Source organism: Nerophis ophidion, linkage group LG22 (genome assembly GCF_033978795.1).
Source record: "Nerophis ophidion isolate RoL-2023_Sa linkage group LG22, RoL_Noph_v1.0, whole genome shotgun sequence".
Lineage (NCBI taxonomy): Eukaryota > Metazoa > Chordata > Actinopteri > Syngnathiformes > Syngnathidae > Nerophis > Nerophis ophidion.
In genome coordinates this window covers 17,716,541-17,739,013 of record NC_084632.1, presented here as the reverse complement: position 1 = coordinate 17,739,013, position 22,473 = coordinate 17,716,541, and the positions used below count along the sequence as shown (strand labels likewise).

At 40.7% G+C, this 22,473-nt stretch overlaps 1 long non-coding RNA gene across 1 annotated transcript; it reads left to right on the top strand.

Annotated features, from left to right (window-relative positions):
- The first annotated feature begins 15,673 nt into the window (after window positions 1-15,673).
- LOC133540942 (uncharacterized) lies at window positions 15,674-16,834 on the top strand. Its single transcript, XR_009803768.1, has 2 exons — window positions 15,674-16,458; window positions 16,698-16,834. It is a non-coding gene; the product is annotated as an uncharacterized LOC133540942 (long non-coding RNA).
- Window positions 16,835-22,473: the final 5,639 nt, after the last annotated feature.

Below are 22,473 nucleotides of genomic sequence, written 5' to 3'. Positions count from 1 at the left end.
GCCCAGCACCACATACGGCTAAAAGTCATCTCTTTTCATCGCGCAATTACGCAGTATTTTGGACATATGTGTTGTTGAATCTTTTGCAATTTGTTCATTTAATAATGGAGACTATAAAGAAGAATGCTGTTGGTGGAAAGCGGTGGATTGCAGCTGCCTTTAGCAACCAGTATACACAGCCGGTGTTTCTTTGTTTGTTATGAAGCTTTGGCGAACATGTTTCTCTACCACATGTCAACCAGCAAGTTTTTGGATGGTAAAATTATGATATTAAGTCGGCTCTTACCGGAGACTTGAGCGGATTATGCGACCTCCTCCTGCAGCTGTCAAAAAGGCAGCTGTGATTTTGGCTCCTCCATTGGCTTCTCTAAGAGACACTGGCGTTCCCCGCAGCCCTCCGACTTTCAGGTATGACTTTATAATCTCACTAAAACACTATTACAACAATAAGCAGATAAGGGATTTTCCAGAATTATCCTAGTAAATGTGTCTAATAACATCTGAATCGCTCCCACTGCCGTCACCTGGAGCCGTCGCCTTTTCTTTTTTTAGTGCTTCACTCTAACTTTCCTCATCCACAAATCTTTCATCCTCGCTCAAATTAATGGGGAAATCGTCACTTTCTCGGTCCGAATCGCTCTTGCTGCTGGTGGCATATGATTATAGACAATGTGAGGATGTGAAGAGCCCTACACCCCGTGACGTCACGTGCACATCGTCTGCTACTTCCGGTAAAGGCAATGCTTTTTTATTAGCGACTAAAAGTTGCGAACTTTATCGCCGATGTTCTCTACTAAATCCTTTCAGCAAAAATATGGCAATATCGCGAAATGATCAAGTATGACACATAGAATGGACCTGCTATCACTGTTTAAATAAGAAAATCTCATTCCAGTAGACCTTTAAACAAAAACAGATATACTGAAATGGTGAGGTATTGGTTGTGCTATAACACCATCTTTTGTACAAGTTTGCTTACTGCAGGTGCTGCTGGGTGAACGTCTCCAGTGTTTCTGTTTAGTACTTGAAAACCACAAGTACAAGTGCCGGTCCATCTACTAGTTGTCCGTAGCATTTATACTCCCATGGTGTCTTCATTCATCACTCCAAAAAACGTTTGTAAGTTTTTGAATATAACTAAAACAATTCATACTTACTAACCATCACGTTTGTTTGTCGTGTTGTCATGCACATTTGTACATGCTATCGTAATGTCATCAAGCTAGTGTTGTTAGCATTAGCTCATATGCTAACATGTTTTTTCAAGTGTCTGTGTTATTAACTTACAATTGTTTCAGTTTCACAAATTCCTCAGTAAATTCACAAAAATGTCAACGTGGAGGCATTGAGTTCGTTTAGCTGATTGGAGAGCTGGCTTCTGCAGCAAGTGGGTCCATGAAGATGACTTCTGTTTTTTTGGTTGATCATCTGTTTTACTGCCGCGTTACAGGCACCGTTTGGAAACAAAAAGTATGTAATTTTTAAGTCTTTCTGTGTAAATAAATAATTCCACAACACACACACACACACAATATATATATATATATATATATATATATATATATATATATATATATATATATATATATATATATATATATATATATATATATATATATATATATATATATATACACACACACACACACACACATATACATACACACATACATACATATACATACACACACACATATATGTATATAAATATATATATAAACACATACACAGTATACACACACACACACATATATATACACACACACACATACACATATATACAGTACATACATACACATACATATACGTACATACATATATACATGCATACATACGCACACACACACACACACACATGTATATACACATACATACATACACATATATATAATATATATATATATATATATATATACATACATACATACACACGCATATATACATAAATAAACACACACACACACACACACACACACACACACACACACAGTTTATGTCGGCATGGCGGAGTGAGAGAGTGGCTGTGCGCAACCCGAGGGTCCTTGGTTCAATCCCCACTTAGTACCAACCTCGTCACGTTTGTTGTGTCCTGAGCAAGACACTTCACCCTTGCTCCTGATGGCAGCTCCTTCCATCAGTGTGTAAATGTGTGTGTGAATGGGTAAATGTGGAAGTAGTGTCAAAGCGCTTTGAGTACCTTGAAGGTAGAAAAGCGCCATACAAGTACAACATAGTTATCATTTACCATTTATGTCCCGGCAAAAAATCTGCGTTCAAAGAACTCTGGCTTATTAGTAATTCCCAGAGCCCATAAAAAGTCTGCAGGCTTCAGAACGTTTTCTATTCGGGCTCCAGTGCTACCCACATCTGCGGTCCTCTCCAAGGTTTCTCATAGTCATTCACATTGACATTCCTACTGGGTTGTGAGTTTTTCCTTGCCCTTATGTGGGTTCTGAACCGAGGATGTCGTTGTGGCTTGTGCAGTCCTTTGAGACACTTGTGATTTAGGGCTATATAAGTAAACATTGATTGATTGATTGATTGATTGATACTTTTGATGTAGTTGTGTGTCAACAAGACGGCGTCAATAATAGCAAAGACTACTTCTGAGTTACAGCAACACGCAGGACAAACGGAATTGAATGCATATTTGCAAATGAGACCCAGAAGTGTAAGAAAAAAAAATATAGCAATTGGACGGCAATCATCAGTTCAGTATTAAATATTAAATAATTGGTAACATATCGGTTCAAATATGAAAGATATTAGTCAAACTAATTGTATTTGCATGATTTTTTTAAAAAGAAAAAAAATCTATTTTTGTCACACCCTTTGGAACAGATTACTGACCAAAACTGAGGTACCTCTGAAATATCTTTTAATCATAAGAGGCAAAAGTGTGATATACTTTTTTTATTTGCACTGCAAAATATTCCCTGTGGTGAAATACTGATACTGCACGTATTTAAATTGACTGCATAGTGTGTGACAACTGGGAAAAAAATGACAAACTATGGTAATTTCCCCAGAGGGTTTGACAGGTAGGAGCTGAATAACCCTAAAATGTTCACAAATGATATACAAACAATATATTTATATTTTGTATTATTTCTAGTACTTCTGTTGTGCCTCATTGTTTGGAGATCGGCTGAATTGTACTTATGTTTTATTTCCTCCTTTTTGTTGTGTTTTCTTGGGTTTTTGATTCTACAAACCCCGTTTCCATATGAGTTGGGAAATTGAGTTAGATGTAAATATAAACGGTATACGATGATTTGCAAATCCTTTTCAATCCATATTCAATTGAATGCACTACAAAGACAAGATATTTGATGTTCAAACTCATAAACTTTATTTTTTTTTTTGCAAATAATTAACTTAGAATTTCATGGCTGCAACATGTGCTAAAGTAGTTGGGAAAGGGCATGTTCACCACTGTGTTACATCACCTTTTCTTTTAACAACACTCACTAAACGTTTGGGAACTGAGGAAACTAATTGTTGAAGCTTTGAAAGCGGAATTCCTTCTCATTCTTGTTTTATGTAGAGCTTCAGTCGTTCAACAGTCCGGGGTCTCCGCTGTTGTATTTTACGCTTCGTAATGCGCCACACATTTTTTCGATGGGAGACAGGTCTGGACTGCAGGCGGGCCAGGAAAGTACCCGCACTCTTACTACAAAACCACACTATTGTAACACGTGGCTTGGCATTTTTTTTTGCTGAAATAAGTAGGGGCGTCCATGATAACGTTGTTTGGATGACAACATAAGTTGCTACAAAACCTGTATGGATGAGCATTTCTCAACTTTATCAGTATTTATTTGTTGCCACCTTTCCCAACTTCTTTGTCACGTGTTGCTGGCATCAAATTCTAAAGTTAATGATTATTTATAAGGGACGGCGTGGCGCAGTGGAAGAGTGGCCGTGCGCAACCCGAGGGTCACTGGTTCAAATCCCACCTAGAACCAACCTCGTCACGTCCGTTGTGTCCTGAGCAAGACACTTCACCCTTGCTCCTGATGGGTGCTGGTTGGCGCCTTGCATGGCAGCTCCCTCCATCAGTGTGTGAATGTGTGTGTGAATGGGTAAATGTGGAAGTAGTGTCAAAGCGCTTTGAGTACCTTGAAGGTAGAAAAGCGCTATACAAGTACAACCCATTATTTGCAAAAAAAAAATGTTCATCAGTTTGAACATCAAATATGTTGTCTTTGTAGCATATTCAACTGAATATGGGTTGAAAATGATTTGCAAATCATTGTATTCCGTTTATATTTACATCTAACACAATTCCCCAACTCATATGGAAACGGGGTTTGTATTTCCCTTTCCTACTTTTGTTTTAGTTCCACTTCCTGTTCGTCATGTCCGGCTGCTACTTTTTCTATGTTTAGACCATAAATTAATTAACGTGGACCCTGACCTAAACAAGTTAAAAAACTTATTCGGGTGTTACCATTTAGTGGTCAATTGTACGGAATATGTACTGAACTGTGCAATCTACAAATACAAGTTTCAATCAATCAATCAATCAAAAAAAAAAAAGCTCTGGTTATGGCTCCTTGCAATCAAGAGGCTCACCTGCCTCCTCTATCTGGAGGGTTCATAAACCAGTGTTAGTCAGATTGTGGCACTTGCAAAACAATGAACAACAATAATAATGCAAAAAGTAATCATTTTTACTTTTAACATTACGGACAAAACATGCTCACTGACATTGAACCCCACTTACACATGTTTTAAGTTAAAAAATAAAAATTCAACACCCCACTGGACAGGATTTTAGAGCTTTCACGTAAAAACCGTTTCCCAAACCTCTCAAATCCTGCTTTAGGAAGGAACAAAGCATTGTGATATTCCCACTGATTCACCCTGAACATTATGCTCCTAGATAGTGGTGATAAACCGAAGGATTTACCACATTTTGTTCACCATCACAGTTGCTCGGTGGCATTAGTATATCAAAAGGAACATCTCACCCTCGGTGCTTTTAATGTCAAACTAAAAAGTTGAATGTCAAGGAGACACGCTCCTACTTTGACATTTACCTTTTTTCTGGGATAGCTATTCAGTCAAATTAGGAATGTATACTGAAAATAGACATTATTTTGTTTGTTAAGCTTGCTGATGTCCCAATATAATATCCAAATTGCAATGAAAGGTACTAATAAGTAGTTTTTACCCCAACTGTTTATAGTTGATGTCCTCACTTAGTAATCAAATTCATGCATATACAAACCTCGTGGGAAATGTTAGATGTAAATATAAACAGAATACAATGATTTGCAAATCATTTTCAACCCATATTCAGTTGAATATGCTACGAAGACAACATATTTGATGTTCAAACTGATAAACATTTTTTTGCAAATAATCATTAACTTTAGAATTTGATGCCGGCAACACGTGACAAAGAAGTTGGGAAAGGTGGCAATAAATACTGATACAGTTGAGGAATGTTCATCAAACAATTATTTGGAACATCTTACAGGTGTGCAGGTTAATTGGGAACAGGTGGGTGCCATGATTGGGTATAAAAACATCTTCCCATAAAATGCTCAGTCTTTGACAAGAAAGGATGGGGCGAGGTACACCCCTTTGTCCACAACTGGGTGAGTAAATACTCAAACAGTTTAAGAGCAACCTTTCTCAAAGTGCAATTGCAAGAAATTTAGGGAATTTAACATCTACTGTCCATAATAGCATCAAAAGGTTCAGAGAATCTGGAGAAATCACTCCACATAAGCGGCATGGCCGGAAACCAACATTGAATGACTATGACCTTCGATCCCTCAGACGGCACTGTATCAAAAACCGACATCAATCTCTAAAGGATATCACCACATGGGTTCAGGAACACTTCAAAAAAACACTGTCACTAAAAACAGTTGGTCGCTACATCTGTAAGTGCAAGTTAAAGCTCTACTATGCAAAGCAAAAGCCATTTATCAACAACATCCAGAAACGCCGCTGGCTTCTCTGGTCCCGAGATCATCTAAGATGGACTGATGCAAAGTGGAAAAGTGTTCTGTGGTCTGACGAGTCCACATTTCCAATTTTTGGGGAAATATTCGGCAGTGTGTCATCCGGACCAAAGGGGAAGCGAACCATCCAGACTGTTATCGAAGCAAAGTTGAAAAGCCAGCATCTGTGATGGTATGGGGGTGCATTAGTGCCCAAGGCATGGGTAACTTACACATCTGTGAAGGCACCATTAATCCTGAAAGGTACATACAGGTTTTGGCAGAACATATGCTGCCATCTAAGCGCCATCTTTTTCATGGATGCCCCTGCTTATTTCAGCAAGACAATGCCAAGTCACATTCAGCACGTGTTAAAACAGCGTGGCTTCGTAAAAAAAAGAGTGCGGGTACTTTCCTGGCCCGCCTGCAGTCCAGACCTGTCTCCCGTCGAAAATGTGTGGCACATTATGAAGCGTAAAATACGACAGCGGAGACCTCGGACTGTTGAACGACTGAAGATCTACATAAAACAAGAATGGGAAAGAATTCCACTTTCAAAGCTTCAACAATTAGTTTCCTCAGTTCCCAAATGTTTATTGAGTGTTGTTAAAAGAAAAGGTGATGTAACACAGTGGTGAACATGCCCTTTCCCAACTACTTTGGCATGTGTTGCGGCCATGAAATTAAAAAAAAAAAAGTTTATGAGTTTGAACATCGAATATCTTGTCTTTGTAGTGCATTCAATTGAATATGGGTTGAAAAGGATTTGCAAATCATTGTGTTCCGTTTATATTTACATCTAACACCATTTCCCAACTCATGTACATTCCGCCAAATACCGACAAGATCAAAGTTACCATACTTTTATTTTCTGCAAACACACTGCTCAAAATGAATAGTCTTGCTGATTAACTTGGTTAGTTCATCTACTGTACCTCAAACTTAAGATCAGATAGTTTTTCCACTTCAAAGTACTATTGTATTAGTACCAGCAAAGTACATGAGTATTGTTTTCCTCTTCTTCAACCATAATGACTGTGTCATACATGTGATGTCTCACACAGCCAACTGTCCAATGTGCTTTTCATGTTGACACTAGGGGACAGTATAGCTCCACCTGTCCATTCAGGACCACACTTGCTCAGGGACAATGATGCCTCCCCACCCTCTCAGAATTTTCTCTCTCAATGCTTGTCCTGGCCTCTAACTTATCAGCCCGGGGTTTAAGAAACGGCAAAGCAGTTACTGGTTGAATTAAACCATCTTTCAGTTTTGTCCTTGCCTCAAAAGTGGCAAGTTTGCTCGGCTTTGAATTTTGAGACGCCGTGAAGCAGGTTTTTTTATTTTTCTAGAGTAGTGAGTACTCTTAGGTTTCCGTGTTTGGACAAGAGTGTTTCAACGACAGAAGCAAAAGTGTTTGTGGCAATTCCTTCTGGGAAATACACAGAGGGCCTTTGTGTTGCAGGAACAAGTAAAACGGCTGCAAAAATTGTCATTGTACACTGACCTGTGATAATGTCATCGCTGTTGTTACTATGGCAACCGAGCTTCACCTACTTGTCTTTAACCCTTAGGAGGACAGGGTAGGGTTTTGCAGGTTTACACGTGGCTTGTGTTATTTTGATGAAATGATGAGTGGGTTTATTATTGCTGTTATACTTAAAGGGGAACATTATCACCAGACCCATGTAAGCGTCAATATATACCTTGATGGTGCAGAAAAAAGACCATATATGTTTTTAACCGATTTCCGAACTCTAAATGGGTGAATTTTGGCGAATTAAACGCCTTTCTGTTTATCGCTCTCTGAGCGACGACGTCAGAACGTGACGTCACTTCGGTAATCAACGCCATTTTTCCCTACACATCAGACGCATCGAGTCAAATGTGAATTGTGAATGTGAATTATATTTATATAGCGCTTTTCTCTAGTGACTCAACGCGCTTTACATAGTGAAACCCAATACCAAATCAGCTCTGTTATTTGCCGTTTTTTCGACTGTTTTCCGATACCTTGGAGACATCATGCCTCGTCGGTGTGTTGTCGGAGGGTGTAACAACACGATCAGGGACGGAATCAAGTTGATTTACGTAGAATGTGCATCGATTAGCACGCCGTGCTAGCTGTGTGTACATATTGCAGCATTATGCCTCATTTGTAGCTATATTTACATCTAGCCTTTCCCTCCATCCACATTTAATGCCAAACAAACACTTAGCAATCGACGGATTTAAGTTGCTCCAGTGTCAAGAGATGCAAAAGTCCCCCATTTGGTTTTTACCGGCGATGCTACGACAGAGATGGCACAGAGATGACAAGAATGTCTGGATATCCTGCGACACTCAAAGCAGATGCATTCCCAACGATAAAGTCAACGAAAGGTGAGTTTTGTTGATGTTATTGACTTATATGCTAATCAGACATATTTGGTCGCGGCATGACTGCCAGCTAATCGATGCTAACATGCTATTTAGGCTACCTGTATGTACATTTGAAACTATATTTACATACAGCGTTTCCTTCCACCCACATTTAATGCGAAACAAACACTTACCAATCGACAGATTTAAGTTGATCCAGTGTCAATGCGAAAGTCCTGATCGGTTGGTCTGCACATTTTACCGGCGATGCTAACGCAAAGATGGCCGAATAGCGTCAATAGCTATTCGCTCAATAGCTTCAGTTTCTTCTTCAATTAAGTTTTCGCTATCTGCCTCCATATTCCAACCATCTGTTTCAATACATGCGTAATCTGTTGAATCGCTTAAGCCGCTGAAATCGGAGTCTGAATCCGAGCTAATGTAGCTATATCTTGCTGTGCTATTCGCCATTGTTTGTATTGGAATCGCTATGTGACGTCACAGGGAAATGGACAGTGGATTAGGCAAATAGCGAAAATCCAGCACTTTAAAGCTTTTTTTAGGGATATTCCGGGACGGGTAAAATTTTAAAAAAAAACTTTGAAAAATAAAATAAGCCACTGGGAACTGATTTTTATTGGTTTTAACCCTTCCGAAATTGCGATAATGTTCCCCTTTAATATTGTCAAGTATCCGGTGATTATGTATTGATGATTAACAATCAGCGTATTGGTGTAATGGCGCAGGACTGTATAAATGTTTGTTTCTTTCTGCTCCTTTTCGGACACACCGTGTTTCTTTTAATATTACTATTGTTTTTTTGTAGATGAAAATATTGCATTGAAGATACTGTTTTTGTTTAAATTGTGAAGATGGAGAGTAGTTTTGGTTGTCATGTTGGAAATTAATTAGTGAACTATAATATTTCCCAATAAAAACAGTTAATTTGGTTTGTATTCATGTTCATTGACAAAGTGTATTGACATTAGGACTGGGATTTTATTAATATATCAATATTTTTAGGCCATGTCACGATACACGATATATATCATGATATTTTGCCTTAGCCTTGAATGAACATTTGATGCATATAATCACAGTAATATGATGATTCTATGTGTCTACATTAAAACAATCATGTTCATACTGCATTAATATATGCTCATTTCAAACTTTCATGCAGAGAGGGAAATCACAACTAAGTCAATTTACCAAAACTGTATGTATTAAACAGTTATTAAAGGCCTACTGAAGCCCACTACTACCCACCACGCAGTCTGATAGTTTATATATCAATGATGAAATATTAAAATTGCAACACATGCCAATACGGCCTTTTTAGTTTACTAAATTACAATTTTAAATTTCCCGGGCGTTTCTTCTTGAAAACGTCGCGTAATGATGACGTGTACGCGTGATGTCACGGGTTGTCAGGAAATATGAGCGCTGCACACACACACAGCTAAAAGTAGTCTGCTTTAACCGCATAATTACACAGTATTTTGGACATATGTGTTGCTGAATCTTTTGCAATTTGTTCAATTAATATTGGAGAAGTCAAAGTAGAAAGATGGAGTTGGAAAACTTTTGTCTTTAGCCCCACAAACACACGGTGATTACTTGTTTAAAATTCCCGGAGTTGAAACTTTACTATGGATCAGAGCGGTCAAGCGAACATGGATCCCGACTGAATGTCAACCAGCAGGTTTCGGTGAGAAAATTGTGGTAAAAAGTCGCTTCTTACCGGAGATCAGCTGAGATTGCGCCGTCCATTAAGCTGCCGTCGACTTCCCTGAGACGCTGGCGTCAAGACACCCGCGGACACACACCTCCGACTATCAGGTAATATTAAACTCACTAAAACACTAGCAACACAATAGAAAGATAAGGGATTTCCCAGAATTATCCTAGTAAATGTGTCTAAAAACATCTGAATACGTCCCGATGCAATCGTGTTTTTTTTTTTTTTCTAGTCCGTTGCTATCAATATCCTCAAACACAAATCTTTTATCCTTGCTCAAATTGTTGGGGAAATTGTCGTTTTCTCGGTCCGAATAGCTCTTTTTGTTGGAGGCTCCCATTAAAAACAATGTGAGGATGTGAGGAGCCATCAACGAGTGATGTCATCGTCTGTGACTTCCGGTAAAGGCGGGGCTTTTCAATTAGCTACCAAAAGTTGCGAACTTTATCGTCGATGTTTTCTACTAAATCCTTTCAGCAAAAATATGGTAATATTGCGAAATGATCAAGTATTACACATAGAATGGACCTGCTATCCCCGTTTGAATAAGAAAATCTCATTTCAGTAGGCTTTTAAGCAGTGGCACAAGCATTCATGTAATTTCCAAAACAGAAAGTGCAAGATTGTCAGTGACATTTTAAAACAAGCTATAAGTGCACTTTTGTGAATGTTGTCACCAAGATGACATAACAAAACAACACTAAATTAAAGTGTACTTTTTGTACAGAACGCCACTACAATAGTTTAAAACAAATAAAGTGCACTTTTGTGCATGATGTCACACGAGATATTTCAATAACTGTCAAAAAAAAATTAGCTGCAAAATAGGTTCCTGCGGACGTTATCTCTTTCAGTTTTTTATACGGTGTTGATCTGAAAATAGTTGCTTCGGCATTTTGTTGGTGTGGCACCGGCCGAGATGTTGATGCAGAGTTTCAAACACTCTTCATTCTCTAGCCGGTGATTTTTCAAATTATGCTACATTAGATTAAATTAGATAACATAGATTAGATAGTACTTTATTCCTTCAGGAGAGTTCCTTAAGAAAAATTAAAATTTTCAGCACAGACCCATTCAAGGTCAGACAAACATTACAGGGAGACAGAACAGGATCGCTGACGGGTCTGCCGGCTTCCAGCGCCCCTTACAAAAAAGGTGAGATACACGTAAACAAGTGGCGGGAATGAGAGAAAAAAATAGAAGATTAAAATAAAATAAAAAAATCGGTCTAAGCCTGGGCCCCTGGAGAGGGGGTCCAGACTGAGACCAATGGAAAACAACAACAACTCATAGCCATAGTACACATCCCTCTCTCAGTGCTGCTACTTTTTGTAGCAATGCTTTTGCCCCATAAATGTTGAACATATTCCCGCTTGAAGCCAAGCCACCGCCAAACGATGGATCTCGTGCTGTTTTTCTTGGTAATGAATTATTCCATTTGTTACCAGATTCGAACCATCTCTCTCTCGTATTACCACACGCAACGCACCGTTAGCGTCACAGCTAACGTTACCATGTCGCTACCTGTCTGCTCCGCGGGAGCGTGTGACGTGTGCAAGAAGGTGCGCTTGATTTACATCTCTGTGAGAAGGAGGGACAGCAAAGAGTGGAGAAATGCTTGCATTGTATTGGCCGTTGCTAAAGGCAAGTGCGTAAGAATGTATACTGGAAAATCACGATGTGGTCATTTTCTATATCGCGCAGAGACAAACCCGCGATATATCGAGTATATTGATATCGCCCAGTCCTAATTGACCTCATTGAACTTTTAGACCTACTCCATACTAGTTCACAATATGGGCTGCACAATGGAGTAGCTTGACAGCCTCACCGTCACAAGGTTGAGGGATCGAATCACAAACTTTCTCAGTCTAAAACAATTGTTAGATTAACCTGACAAAAAAAAAAAAAAAGACTTTTATTTTGCTAATAGTATTTTTGTGAAAAAGTATGTGATCGCCTTATGTCTTTAATGACCTCTGGCTGACACTATATTTATTTTTAGTCCCCCAGCAGAAAAGTGGCTAGCATCTAAATATGTGTCTCCATTGCCACTCCCCTAAACTACTGATAATCACCTCCATTGCAGCAAATAAAATGCATTTCTTAGTATCTTATGTATCATTATCACTGGAGACAAGGCTAAACATGTTATGTTACACACTGAGACCCAGCCAGGAGAAGGTATTCTAATTAATTAGGCCAACCGCTAAGATAGTTTAAACACCAAGAAACAAGTATTTAGTAACATTTAAAAAGTGTATATTTACCACGTTATAGCAGAAAGTAAGCAGTTCACAAGAAATTAAAGTGTTGATTAATAATAGTCTAGAGTGAGGATAGTATAACTGTTTGTGTGTCAAAATCAATTATGAATTGGTGGTGTAGATACCAAGGGTCGTGTCAGTATATATCAGGGGTCGGCAACCCGTGGCTCCGGAGCCACATGCGGCTCTTCTGATTACTCTGATGTTGCTCAGCTGCTAAATATTCCGTGAGGTTTCCGGATTTTAGTGCCTATCTCAGAAATCACCCGGGGATAACATTCTCCAATTTTCACCTGGACTACAGTATTGAGGGTGTGCAGTGATGGCAATGTCTTTAACCTCTAACCACAAAAATGTCGTCGCGCCCGCTTTTTACATCACGCCATCTGCGTGTCGACTGGTCATTTTATGTTCAGCCTCTGTTAACACATGAAAGTGACTGCAACGCATACTTAGTGAAGAGCTATACAGGTTACACTGAGGGTTGTAATATAAACAACTTTTACACTCTTACTAATATGCGCCACACTGTGAACCCACACCAAACAAGAATGACAAACACATTTTGGGAGAATATCGGCACTGTAACACAACATAAACACAAAAGAACAAATACCCAGAATCCCATGCATCCCTACTCTTCCGGCGGGAATGGGCACCAAACCCCGCCCCCTCTAACCCCGCCCACCTCAACCGACGCACGGAGAGGGTTGGGGGATTTGGTGCTAGCGGGGTGTATAACATAGCCCGGAAGAGTGGGATGCATGGGATTCTGGGTATTTGTTCTTTTGTGTTTATGTTGTGTGCCGATGTTCTCCCAAAATGTGTTTGTCATTCTTGTTTGGTGTGGGTTAACAGTGTGTCCCATATTAGTAAGAGTGTTAAAGTTGTTTATATCACAACCCTCAGTGTGACATGTATGACTGTTGAACAAGTATGCCTTGCAATCGTTTGCGTGTGTCAGCAGAAGCCTCGTACGACATGTGACTGTGCTGGCAAGCTGATTGGACGTGTTGTAGAGGGCGTCAAAGGCAGCACCTTCATAGGTTGCCCTTTTTATTTTGAATCGAGGGAAATTCTGCAAACATTCGCGAGAATGGGTGATCTGACATTCGGTAGTCTCTCGTAATATTCGGGAGGGTTGGCAAGTGTGAAGCTGTCAAGTGGCAGTCATAAAAAACTTGCGGGCCCCACTGTCATTAAATTTTCATAATAAGGTGCGGGCCGCGTGTCTGAGACCCCTGGTTTGTACATAACAAAAAGTAAAAAAAACTCTGTATGCAGTGTTATTTCATTTTAAATTCCAAAAGAGTTATGTGGCTCCCATTGTTTTCTTTCTTCCGCCCGATTGTAGCTGAGATAGGCGCCAGCGCCCCCCGCGACCCCGAAAGGGAATAAGCGGTAGAAAATGGATGGATGGATGTATGGGTCAAAATGTCTCTTTGAGTGGTAAACGTTGCCGACCCCTGGTCTATATCTACAATTAGCTGGATTTTTATTATCTTTGTTAATATTTACTGAGCCGAGGATGTCGTTGTGGCTTGTGGAGCCCTTTGAGACACTCGTGATTTAGGTCTATATAAGTAAACGTTTAATTAATTGATTTTATTGACAAATTAAGGGAATAATTGCATGGACACAGGAAGACTGAGGGTACAAACCAAAGAATTAAAAAAAAGTAGTAGAAAATATGTTTACTTTTGTTCAGTTATTGTATACTATTGACTTTGTTTTGACAATTGCATGTAATAAAAGAAAGTTGTTGAAATAGTGTTGATATTATTAAACTGTCAACAGCACTCACTATAGTTATATCGAAACATTTACAGTTAATACGTCTGATCGGTACTGGTATCGGCATACCTGCCAACATTGAAACCTCCGAATTGGGGGGATATATATATTCTACCGCTTATTACCTTTGGGGTGGCAGGGGGCGCTGGTGCCTATCTCAGCTACAATCGGGCGGAAGGGGGGTACACCCTGGACAAGTCGCCACCTCATCACAGGGCCAACACAGATAGACAGACAACATTTACACTCACATTCACACACTAGGGCCCATTTAGTGTTCCCTATATATATATATATATACACACACATATATGTATATATATATGTGTATATATACATATTAATTAATACGTACAGACCTAACTGCTAGGCATCTCTGCCTGTCGCACCTCCTCCAGTGCACTTCGAGGTCAGCTGCAGGGTCGTCAGCTCGTGCCACCGTTCACTGATGTTTCGCCCCCAAGCCAGGACAACTCGCGGTGGCGGGGCAGTGGCTACGCGGGGACGTCTCCCCGCGCCACTCCCTGCAACTGACCTCACTGGGGTGTTGAGCCCCAAGTGTTGTCCCTCCTTCTTAGCCACATCCAGAAACTTGCCTTATGTATATATACACATACATATACACATACATATACATATATGTATATATACACATATATATATATATATATATGTATATATACACATATATATATATATATATATATATTTATATATATGTATATATACACATATATATATATATATATATATATTTATATATATTTATATATATATATATATATATATATTTATATATATATATATATATTTATATATATATATATATAAATATATATATATATATATATATATATATAAATATATATATATATATATAAATATATATATATTTATATATATATATTTATATATATATATATATATATATATAAATATATATATATATATAAATATATATATATATATATAAATATATATATATATATATAAATATATATATATATATATATATATATATATAAATATATATATATTTATATATATATATATATATAAATATATATATATATATATATATATATATATATATATATATATATATATATATATATATATATATATATATATATATATATATATATATATATATATATATATATATATATATATATATATATATATATATATATATATATATATATATATAATCCGTCCGGCCACCGTGTTCAATGGAGAAGTCTGATCTACAAAATGTCTAGGCATCATACCCCTTCCCCTTCGAGCTGTCCTGGGTGAACTGAAATTATTTTTTCCAATAATTTTGGAACTCGCAAGCATATTTCTTACTCGTCGTCACCATGTCTCTTCTATTTCGTCTTTTAGATTTTTGGACATTACTACTACCGTAGTTTTGAAGCAATGCATGATGGGAATCCGGCTGTTGTGTGTCAATGTATTAACGTGCCGGCTGGAATAAACACACGCTGAGAAATAGCTCCGTGCCTACCTACTTTATGGGTTATAGATAAACCTATGGATAACGGATACATATATATATATATATATATATAAAATGGTCTCCTTTTCAGGTGAGAGAGGACGCTAAAGGCAGTGCCTTTAAGGCAAGCCCCCAATATTGTTGTCCAAAAAATTCAGGAGAATGGTTGCCCCGGTAGATTTTCGGAAGGGGCACTGAAATTCGGGAGTCTCCCAGGAAAATCGGGAGGAATGGCAACTATGGGTATCGACTGATTACTGATAACGGCATCGGCAGCTTCAAACCCTGACCAGAACCTCCCTATTTAACAGAGAAGCAGTAGAAAATGGATGGCTGGATTAGATAACAATTGTTTTCTGTCCCGTGTGAGTTCTGGGCTGTGAACGGATGTTGCTTTTGGTGCCGCCATGGATCTTATCCCAGGAAGCGGAATTAGAGCCGGTGTTGTGCCGAATTCTGCACCCCCGCCGTAAAATGCACCCCCTGTCGGGAGCGCGCTTACGTCACTCGGTTGCATCACCCGTCTCGAAAAGTAGCTAAACTCGGCTAAAATCGCCTCTTTCGGCATAAAAATGTACATAACAAGGTGAATAATCCAAGTTGTCTTTACTTTGGATATATTAATGGATGGATTAATTGTGATTCTTTAATGATTTCGCCGCCATTGCCTTTAATGATTTCGTCGTCATTCAATCGCCTCTTTCGGCAGAAAAATGTACATAACAAGGTGAATACTCCAAGTTGTCTTTACTTTGGATATATTAATGGATGGATTAATTGTGATTCTTCAATGATTTCGCCGTCATTGCCTTTAATGATTTCGTCGTCATTCAGGTGGGTACATCGCCTCTTTCGGCATAAAAAAGTACATAAGGTGAAATAATCCAAGTTGTGTTTACTTTGGATTTATTAATGGATGGATTAATTGTGAGCCTTTAATGATTTCGCCACCATTCAGATAAGGCGAAACAATAACCATTTAGTATAGGAATATTTGCTGTCCCGAAAATGTATTGAAGTATTGTATTAAAGAATATATACACCAAAGTAAGCCTCTATATGTACTTTTTTAGAGACATCAAGGAGAACGAATGTTTGCTGCTTCACTCGACGGGATCCAATACATGTATTTTAAAAATATGACATTTTCTTTAACTGTAAGAAGCTCATGGGTGGATGGATGAATACATTAATAAATGAATGCATCTGATACCTATCGTTGTTTTGATTTTAAGAATTTTCAAACTGAATATTCACAAATAACTTTACCAAAAGTACCCGAAATACCAGAGATGGAGTTATGGTGGGGGTGCATTTTCAGTGAAGAGTTGATTCCAGCTGCCTGAACATCTATCTATCTCTGGCTAGGATGGTCGTAGAGACATGAAACTCACCCTAGTAACTCATCCTTACCCCATCTGTATACTGTGAAAACCATGTGATGATTGGACCCCCACAGGCGGAGTTAGGGGGGGGTGCATTTTCAGGCAGCCCCAATATCTCTGGCTAGGATGGTCGTAGAGACATGAAACTCACCCTGGTGACTCATCCTTACCCCATCTGTATACTGTGAAAACCATGTGATGATTGGACCCCCACAGGCGGAGTTAGGGGGGGGTGCATTTTCAGGCAGCACCAATATCTCTGGCTAGGATGGTCGTAGAGACATGAAACTCACCCTAGTAACTCATCCTTACCCCATCTGTATACTGTGAAAACCATGTGATGGTTGGACCCCCACAGGCGGAGTTAGGGGGGGTGCATTTTCAGGCAGCACCAATATCTCTGGCTAGGATGGTCGTAGAGACATGAAACTCACCCTGGTGACTCATCCTTACCCCATCTGTATACTGTGAAAACCATGTGATGATTGGACCCCCACAGGCGGAGTTAGGGGGGGGTGCATTTTCAGGCAGCACCAATATCTCTGGCTAGGATGGTCGTAGAGACATGAAACTCACCCTAGTAACTCATCCTTACCCCCTATGTATACTGTGAAAACCATGTGATGATTGGACCCCCACAGGCGGAGTTAGGGGGGGGTGCATTTTCAGGCAGCACCAATATCTCTGGCTAGGATGGTCGTAGAGACATGAAACTCACCCTAGTAACTCATCCTTACCCCATCTGTATACTGTGAAAACCATGTGATGATTGGACCTCCACAGGCGGAGTTAGGGGGGGGTGCATTTTCAGGCAGCACCAATATCTCTGGCTAGGATGGTCGTAGAGACATGAAACTCACCCTAGTAACTCATCCTTACCCCCTATGTATACTGTGAAAACCATGTGATGATTGGACCTCCACAGGCGGAGTTAGGGGGGGGGTGCATTTTCCGGCAGCACCAATATCTCTGGCTAGGATGGTCGTAGAGACATGAAACTCACCCTAGTAACTCATCCTTACCCCCTATGTATACTGTGAAAACCATGTGATGATTGGACCCCCACAGGCGGAGTTAGGGGGGGGTGCATTTTCAGGCAGCACCAATATCTCTGGCTAGGATGGTCGTAGAGACATGAAACTCACCCTAGTAACTCATCCTTACCCCATCTGTATACTGTGAAAACCATGTGATGATTGGACCTCCACAGGCGGAGTCAGGGGGGGGGTGCATTTTCCGGCAGCACCAATATCTCTGGCTAGGATGGTCGTAGAGACATGAAACTCACCCTAGTAACTCATCCTTACCCCCTATGTATACTGTGAAAACCATGTGATGATTGGACCCCCACAGGCGGAGTTAGGGGGGGGTGCATTTTCAGGCAGCACCAATATCTCTGGCTAGGATGGTCGTAGAGACATGAAACTCACCCTAGTAACTCATCCTTACCCCATCTGTATACTGTGAAAACCATGTGATGATTGGACCTCCACAGGCGGAGTTAGGGGGGGGTGCATTTTCCGGCAGCACCAACAGCCCACCTGCCGGAAAATGCACCCCCTATCTATCTCTGGCTAGGATGGTCGTAGAGACATGAAACTCACCCTAGTAACTCATCCTTACCCCATCTGTATACTGTGAAAACCATGTGATGATTGGACCTCCACAGGCGGAGTTAGGGGGGGGTGCATTTTCAGGCAGCACCAACAGCCCACCTGCTGGAAAATGCATGTTTTTCCCCTCTAAACTCTCTCCCTTTGTTTATAATGCCAATTTTTTGCTGGATTTAGTCTCTATAAACTCCAAGGAAAACAATACCCGGCTGGGGACAATTTTTGAAATCGGTCTCCAAACTAAGGCATACGGGCCGAAAGCGGCCCGCCGGCGTCTAAAATCCGGCCCCTGGATTTTTATTCATTTTTTGAATTTTTGGGACATGGGGGACTTGTGGGAATCCATCCCAGGTAAGATTTTTGAACATTTTGAGGACTTTTGCCTACTTTCCCAACTTTCCCCCCCACTTCCAGTGTGACTTTGCGGTGTGCGCTATGGACATGCTGGGCATCCCTTGACTCGGGTGGCCAGCTGCGGGACTTGTGTGATTGATTTTTTAAAACTTTGAGGACTTTTGCCTACTTTCCCAGCTTTTCCCCCACTTCCAGTCAGTTGTGGTGTATCGCTATACATGGGCTATTATTAGGAAGAGACGTTTATTTGGTAATATACAGTATATATATATATATATATATATATATATATATATATATATATATATATATATATATATATATATATACACACATCGTGATATATATACACATATATATATGTATACATATTTATATGTATATATACAACAATGTGTGTGTGTAATATATACATATATATATAGGCGCGTAATGGCGTAGTGGGTAGAGCGGCCGGCCAGAAACCTGAGAGTTTCAGGTTCGCTTCCCACCTATTGACATCCAAAAAAAATCACTGCCTTGGGCAGAACACTTCCCCCTTGCCCCCGGTGCTGCTCACACTGGTGAATGAATGATGAATGAATGATTAGTGGTGGTCGGAGGGGCCGTAGGCGCAAACTGGCAGCCACACTTCCGTCAGTCTACCCCAGGGCAGCTGTGGCTACAGATATAGCTTACCACCACCAGGTGTGAATGAATGTCGGGTCCCACTTCTCTGTGAGCGCTTTGAGTGTTTATAAAAGCGCGATATAAATCTAAGTGATTTATATATATATATATATATATATATATATATATATATATATATATATACTGTATATTACCAAATAAACGTCTCTTCCTAATAATAGCCCATGTATAGCGATACACCACAACTGACTGGAAGTGGGGGAAAAGCTGGGAAAGTAGGCAAAAGTCCTCAAAGTTTTAAAAAATCAATCACACAAGTCCCGCAGCTGGCCACCCGAGTCAAGGGATGCCCAGCATGTCCATAGCGCACACCGCAAAGTCACACTGGAAGTGGGGGGGAAAGTTGGGAAAGTAGGCAAAAGTCCTCAAAATGTTCAAAAATCTTACCTGGGATGGATTCCCACAAGTCCCCCATGTCCCAAAAATTCAAAAAATGAATAAAAATCCAGGGGCCGGATTTTAGACGCCGGCGGGCCGCTTTCGGCCCGTATGCCTTAGTTTGGAGACCAATTTCAAAAATTGTCCCCAGCCGGGTATTGTTTTCCTTGGAGTTTATAGAGACTAAATCCAGCAAAAAATTGGCATTATAAACAAAGGGAGAGAGTTTAGAGGGGAAAAACATGCATTTTCCAGCAGGTGGGCTGTTGGTGCTGCCTGAAAATGCACCCCCCCCTAACTCCGCCTGTGGAGGTCCAATCATCACATGGTTTTCACAGTATACAGATGGGGTAAGGATGAGTTACTAGGGTGAGTTTCATGTCTCTACGACCATCCTAGCCAGAGATAGATAGGGGGTGCATTTTCCGGCAGGTGGGCTGTTGGTGCTGCCGGAAAATGCACCCCCCCCTAACTCCGCCTGTGGAGGTCCAATCATCACATGGTTTTCACAGTATACAGATGGGGTAAGGATGAGTTACTAGGGTGAGTTTCATGTCTCTACGACCATCCTAGCCAGAGATATTGGTGCTGCCTGAAAATGCACCCCCCCCTAACTCCGCCTGTGGGGGTCCAATCATCACATGGTTTTCACAGTATACATAGGGGGTAAGGATGAGTTACTAGGGTGAGTTTCATGTCTCTACGACCATCCTAGCCAGAGATATTGGTGCTGCCGGAAAATGCACCCCCCCCCTGACTCCGCCTGTGGAGGTCCAATCATCACATGGTTTTCACAGTATACAGATGGGGTAAGGATGAGTTACTAGGGTGAGTTTCATGTCTCTACGACCATCCTAGCCAGAGATATTGGTGCTGCCTGAAAATGCACCCCCCCCTAACTCCGCCTGTGGGGGTCCAATCATCACATGGTTTTCACAGTATACATAGGGGGTAAGGATGAGTTACTAGGGTGAGTTTCATGTCTCTACGACCATCCTAGCCAGAGATATTGGTGCTGCCGGAAAATGCACCCCCCCCTAACTCCGCCTGTGGAGGTCCAATCATCACATGGTTTTCACAGTATACATAGGGGGTAAGGATGAGTTACTAGGGTGAGTTTCATGTCTCTACGACCATCCTAGCCAGAGATATTGGTGCTGCCTGAAAATGCACCCCCCCCTAACTCCGCCTGTGGAGGTCCAATCATCACATGGTTTTCACAGTATACAGATGGGGTAAGGATGAGTTACTAGGGTGAGTTTCATGTCTCTACGACCATCCTAGCCAGAGATATTGGTGCTGCCTGAAAATGCACCCCCCCCTAACTCCGCCTGTGGGGGTCCAATCATCACATGGTTTTCACAGTATACATAGGGGGTAAGGATGAGTTACTAGGGTGAGTTTCATGTCTCTACGACCATCCTAGCCAGAGATATTGGTGCTGCCTGAAAATGCACCCCCCCCTAACTCCGCCTGTGGGGGTCCAATCATCACATGGTTTTCACAGTATACAGATGGGGTAAGGATGAGTCACCAGGGTGAGTTTCATGTCTCTACGACCATCCTAGCCAGAGATATTGGTGCTGCCTGAAAATGCACCCCCCCTAACTCCGCCTGTGGGGGTCCAACCATCACATGGTTTTCACAGTATACAGATGGGGTAAGGATGAGTTACTAGGGTGAGTTTCATGTCTCTACGACCATCCTAGCCAGAGATATTGGTGCTGCCTGAAAATGCACCCCCCCCTAACTCCGCCTGTGGGGGTCCAATCATCACATGGTTTTCACAGTATACAGATGGGGTAAGGATGAGTCACCAGGGTGAGTTTCATGTCTCTACGACCATCCTAGCCAGAGATATTGGTGCTGCCTGAAAATGCACCCCCCCTAACTCCGCCTGTGGGGGTCCAACCATCACATGGTTTTCACAGTATACAGATGGGGTAAGGATGAGTTACTAGGGTGAGTTTCATGTCTCTACGACCATCCTAGCCAGAGATATTGGTGCTGCCTGAAAATGCACCCCCCCTAACTCCGCCTGTGGGGGTCCAATCATCACATGGTTTTCACAGTATACAGATGGGGTAAGGATGAGTCACCAGGGTGAGTTTCATGTCTCTACGACCATCCTAGCCAGAGATATTGGGGCTGCCTGAAAATGCACCCCCCCCTAACTCCGCCTGTGGGGGTCCAATCATCACATGGTTTTCACAGTATACAGATGGGGTAAGGATGAGTTACTAGGGTGAGTTTCATGTCTCTACGACCATCCTAGCCAGAGATAGATAGATGTTCAGGCAGCTGGAATCAACTCTTCACTGAAAATGCACCCCCACCATAACTCCATCTCTGGTATTTCGGGTACTTTTGGTAAAGTTATTTGTGAATATTCAGTTTGAAAATTCTTAAAATCAAAACAACGATAGGTA